The sequence below is a fragment of the Suricata suricatta genome, chromosome 14, assembly GCF_006229205.1.
Source record: "Suricata suricatta isolate VVHF042 chromosome 14, meerkat_22Aug2017_6uvM2_HiC, whole genome shotgun sequence".
Classification (NCBI taxonomy): domain Eukaryota; kingdom Metazoa; phylum Chordata; class Mammalia; order Carnivora; family Herpestidae; genus Suricata; species Suricata suricatta.
In genome coordinates, this window is record NC_043713.1 from 31,830,731 (window position 1) to 31,836,679 (window position 5,949).

General features: G+C 37.0%; 1 long non-coding RNA gene across 1 annotated transcript in view; it reads left to right on the plus strand.

The window, feature by feature from the left end:
* The window catches only part of LOC115278189, a 15,698-nt gene extending 11,262 nt beyond the window's left edge, over positions 1 to 4,436 (plus strand). The window contains exon 4 of the long non-coding RNA XR_003902750.1: positions 4,223 to 4,436. This is a non-coding gene — a long non-coding RNA (uncharacterized LOC115278189). The remainder of the gene's footprint in view (positions 1 to 4,222) is intronic.
* The last annotated feature ends 1,513 nt before the right edge of the window (positions 4,437 to 5,949 follow it).

Genomic DNA, 5,949 nt, shown 5'->3' on the forward strand with positions numbered 1-5,949 from the left:
TAAATCCCCAGCAATGCTATTGCTGGGTCATAAGGGAGTTCTATGGATAGTTTTTTGAGGAACCTCCACACTGTTTTCCAGAGCGGCTGCACCAGTTTACATTGCCACCAACAGTGTATGAGGGTGCCCATCTCTCCACACCCTCTCCAACAACTGTAGTCTTTTGCTTTGTTCATTTTAGCCACTCTGACTGGTGTGATATTTTTTAAAAAATTGAAATCCCGGGGTGCCTGGGTGGCTCAGTCAGTTAAGCCTCCGGCTTCGGCTCAGGTCAAATCTCACGTTCGTGGGTTCAAGCCCCGTGTCGGGCTCTGTGCTAACAGCTAGCTCAGAGCCTGGAGCCTGCTTCCGGTTCTGTGTCTCCTTCTCTCTCTGCCCCTCCCCCTCTCATGCTCTGTCTCTCTCTCTATCAAAAATAAATAAAAACATTAAAAAAATTTTTTTAAAAATGAAATCCCTAACCCTAATGTAATGATTCTTAGAGGATGGGACTTTGAGAGCTAATTAGGTCATGAGAATGGAGCACTCATGAGGATTAGTGCCCCTATCAGAATAGGCCAGAAAGCTAGTTTGCTTGCTCTCTGCCATGACACAATGAAAGGAGAGTTCTACAGCCTGGAAGAGGGCTCTCACAGAAGCCAACCATACTGGCCTCCTTATCTTGGACTTCCAGCATCCAGCCCTGTGAAAAATAAATTTTTGCTGTTTAAGTTACCCAGTGTATGGTTCCTTATCACAGCAGCCCAAATGGAATAAGACACAGGGATATTGGATCTAGAGACCTACTCTTATGCAGGGAAAGCACTGGAATAATTTCACTTTTTGAGCATTATACCCCAAACTGGCAATTTGTATTATCTTTCTACTCTATCCATGTACTTTACCCAATTTAAACAGTCTCCCTTTGTGTCCTCAAGAGATGCATTGAGGGCAGACTAAATAATCTATAATGATTACAGTAGCTTCCCTAATAATCAGTTATAAAACTTTGGATGATTCAGTCAGTTGTATCTCATGACTTAGTTGTCAGACATTAAAACAACCCAGATGTGAGATATTTTGGCTTTCAAAATTTCCAAGAAATAATACAAACAGAAAATAAGGAGGGGAACTTGGGATATACAGACAACATAGGACCATGGACACAATCATACCCATTTTACTTACCTTAAACTCTATCAGGTATAACCAAACCATTGTGATCATTCTTATTTATATGCCATTATTTTATTTCAGAGCAACAGTGGTGTCACATATGTAACTGTAGCTCGGTCTCAAATCTACATAACATTTTGCTTATCTCTTTATAAATCTTATTATTTTATGTGTGAATGCCTCTGTAGGATTCAAGATGCTTCTCCCATCCAGAATAATTTGCCGTGTTACAAAGGGTCTATTATCAATATGTGCTTGATTTAAAAAGAAATCAGATGTGCTTGGGATTCTGGTTCCATATATATGGAGCTTGAAAGCTGACACATTATGCTAACAACAAGTAAAAAGCTGAATAGACTGAAAAATCAACAATGCTTCTTCAATCCACAAGAGAGGGGAGAACATAAGGCAGACTGTTGCCTTCGAATTGGAGAGACATGCAGGTGAATATAGAGACTCACAAATATAAACCACTACAGAAACAAGCATTGGGTAGGACAATTTGCTGCAGACTCATTGCAGACACTTAGTTAAAAATTCGAGGGTTGGGGGGGGCACCTGGGTGACTCAATTGTTTGAGCATTCTACTCTTGATTTCGACTCATTCAGTCATCAGATCAAGCTCTGCATCAGTCTGTGATGAGTTGGAGCCTGCTTGAGATTCTCTTTTTTATCTCTCTGTGCACCCCCCAAAATTGGTCTTTCTCTCAAAATAAATAAATAATAAACATTAAAAATATTCCAGAGGAACCCAGTCATAGGGATACTGCCACAATAGTGTGAGACTTACCACCAGGAGCTTGACCAGGTTTCCACAGTAAATAACAAAGAAAAGTCTACTCATCTCTTTGGGAAATAGAACCATTTTGAAATACACCAGAGCACTCTGTTCTTAACAAGATCTATCTTCAGGGTAGACTAGTTAATCAGAGCCTAGCCTGCTGAATTTTTTTTATGAGACTGACCTGAGGGAAGAGAAATAATCAACACCAGTCAGCATTAGTCTTCCACATGCAAAAAAGGATATAACAAACTCTAGTTATCCTGTCACACCTTGGGGGGAGGGGGTGTCAGAAAAAAACAGCAAACCATTTGTGATGTGCACAGACCAGATGCATAAACTCACTAAAAGACCTAGACCTAATCTTAGGACTATAGAACTTTTCCCCTTTCACCACATTTTTTCAGAATCCTACTGGAAGATCTAGCCAATGTGATAAGACAAGTAAAGGAACTAAAAGGTTAGTATATTGAGATAGAAAAAATAGATTCTCATTGTTCACAGATGATATGATTTTTTTATATAGAAAATCTGAATCAACAACAACAACAACTACAAACCTCCTGAAAGTAATAAGCAATTATAGCAATATTTCAGCATGCAAGGTTAATGTACAAAAGTCAGTCATTTCCTATATACCAATAATTAACTAGTGGAATTTGAAATTAAAAATGTAGTACCATTTAGATTAGCAACACCCAAAATGAAATATTTAGGTATAAATCTAACAAGATCTATATGAGGAAAATTACAAAACTCTGAGAATGAAATAAAAGAGCCAAAATGGAGATAAGAAGACTCACTATAGTCAAGATATCAGTTTTCCCCAAATTAATCAATGCAATCCCAATCAATATCCTAGAAATCTATTTTTCAGATAGTGATAAACTGATTCTAAAGTTTATGTAAAGAAGGGAAAGACCTAGACTGACCCACAGAATATTGAAGGAGAAAAACATATATGGAAGGCTGATACAACCTGACTTCAGGACTTACTATAAAGTAATCAAGACTCTATTGTATTAGTGAAAACTAGACAAATAGATCAGTGGAACTGAAAAGAGAGCCTAGAAATTGAACCATATAAATATAGTTAACTGATCCTGGACAAAGGAGAAAACACACTACAATAAGAGCAAAAGTAATCTTTTCAACAAATGGTAATGGAACAACTGGATATTCACAATGGAAATAATGATTTCAGATATAGACATCTACCCTCCACAAAAATGAACTCATAATGGATCACAGGTCTAACTGTAAAATGCAGAACTATAAAACTCCTGGAAGATAACGTAAGAGAGAACACAGGTGGCTTTGGACATGGCAATGATGTTTTAGATACAACACCAAAGTCATGATCCGTGAAAGAAATGTAGACAAGCTAATTAACACTTTTGAGTGAAGGATACATCTGATAAAAGACTATTATCCAAAATATAATAAGATTTTAAGAACTCAACAATAAGAAAACAGCTTGATTACAAGATGTACCAAAGTCCTGAACATTCACCAAAGTTTTACAGATGCTCAAAAAGCACATGAGAAATTCAAGTTAAAACAAGATAATACTACACACCTATCAGTATGGCCAAAATCTGAAACACTGACAACGCCAAATGGTTATGAGGGTATGGAAAAACAGGAATTCTCATTCTTTGCTGGTGCTGTTTCTGAGAAGAGTTTGGCAATTTCTTATAAAGCTAAAAAACTGTGAAAAGACATGAAGAAAATTTAAATGCATATTACTAGGTGGAAGAAGCCAATTGGAAAAGCTACCTATTGTATAATTCCAACTCTTTAATATTCTTGGAAAGGCAAACAGTGGAAACAGTAGAAACTATAGAAACAGTAGAAACTATAGAAAGACCAGTGGTTGTCAGGAGTTGAAGTTGGGGGAACGATGACTAGGTGGGCCACAGAAGATGTTTAGGGCTGTGAAAATACTTTGCATGATACTATAGGGATGGATATATGCCATTGTAAATTTGTTTAAACTCATAGAATAAACAACAACAGGAGTAAATGGTAAAGTAAACTATGGGCTTTGGGTGATTGTGATGCGCCAATGTAAGTTCATCCTTGATTAAGAAAAAAAGTACCATTGGGGGGAATGTTAATAGTGGAGACTGCCTGTCTGGGGGTCGGAATTATGAGTCATTTCTGTACCACCCTCTTAATTTTGTTGTGAACCTAAAATTACTCTTTAAAAAAAAGTCTTTAACAATTTTACAAGGGCTTTGATCAAATTGTTACCATTTTCTTATGTTATGTGCTTCCTTTCAGCGTGCTGTGTTCCCCAATGAACAATGCAGTGTGGGCTAAAATGCTTGAACCTTGTCTTCTGAGATGTGACACTTAGAGGCCCAAGAATGCAAATGCCAGAATGGGCACATTTCTTGGAAGTAAAGTTTATTTTCAAGTGTCCTACTTATTTCTCAAAGGCACATGCTAATGGAATGTTACATTTTCAAAATAAAAACAGCAAAATAGCTCAAAACAGAGTGTGGATTAAGTTGACTTCTCTTGCTTCCACTGGGCCAGACAGGGCTGGAAATGTTTCATTGCACAGAAGAAGCCCTTTGTCTTCTAATTATTTTTGAGACACTTTACCTCCCAGATCCTATTTTCCCCATATAGGAAGGCTTGCCACAGTTGCCAGCTTTGATTTCCTCCCCAACACCCCTCCCCCCGTGCCCAACTACACAATTGACAATACATTTATTTATGTTTTTTCCCCCTCACTTCCTATCAAGTGTCTACTGTTTCCTTCCCCTATAACCTCTAGGTATCAGAAGCCACCAGCTCCCTCTGACTCTTGGATTTACTTCTAATTTCTATATGTGTAAGTCTCAATATTTAAATATTTAAACACTAGAAGAAATTGAAGCAGATCTTTCTTTAGATGTGCATAAGTTCTAGGGACATCTTATTTGAATCTGTTACAGTTACTGTCTATGGGGATCAAACTGAGCACATTTTAATTATGTGGGGGTTTGAGTACATAGTCTTGTAGCCTCAGGTTTTGGAAGTTTTCTTTACCTTGCTTGTTCTGTTTTCCCACAGGGAAGTAGACATTTTGGATATATCAGCATATATCAGTATTACTACATGAAGTCAACACAAAATATAAAAATCATTTTGTCAGGTAATATAGTTAGGATAGATATTTATGGCTTATCCATTATTTACAATATTTTTCATCTTCTTTCATGAAAATTGTTAATAAACAGGTAATTGAATGCCATCAAGGAAAACATACTGGAATTCTTAGCCTTGATGACAAGATTGATTTAAAATAGAGTTTGAAAATGAAGGCCTGTGGCCTGAATTGTGTTAGTAAATTTTCTTTCTCAAAATAAGTAGGTGATTAGATAGATAAACAGATATATAGATAAGAAAGAAAAAGAAAGAAGGAAGGAAGGAGTGACCATTGGCGTTGTTAGAAAAAGACTGTGTACCTGTAGGCGAATAAGAAATTCTCCATTTCCCCATAGACACCACCACTCTCTATTGACTTGAAGACAGCTCAGTTTATACCTTTTATTACTTTCCTGAGCTCTGTGTACACTTAAGTTGGAGGCAGTTAGCTTAGTATTTCCGACTGTACACTTTTACTCTAAAAACTAACAAATATAAGGTAGACTCATAAATCGACAGTCAAATGTTGAAAACAAGTTAATAGAACAAAAATTCCACCAAAGAAGTCATTTCTAAGCTGTGCTGAAGATGCAGAAAAAAGATCATTACAAATAAATTCTGGAAACACTAGTGTAAACAAAGGTGAACTGATAAAGTGATTTTTACTTTTTAAATTTTTTTTAGTGTTTATTATTTGAGAGAGAGAATGAGAAAGCAAGAGTGTGTGCACTGTGCATGAGCAGGGGAGGGGCAGAAATGGAGGGAGAGGGAGAGTCCCAAGCAAGTTTCATGTTATCAGTGCCGTGCCTGATGCGGAGCTCAATCTCACAAACCAGTAGATCATAACCTGAGATGAAATCAAGAGTCCTACG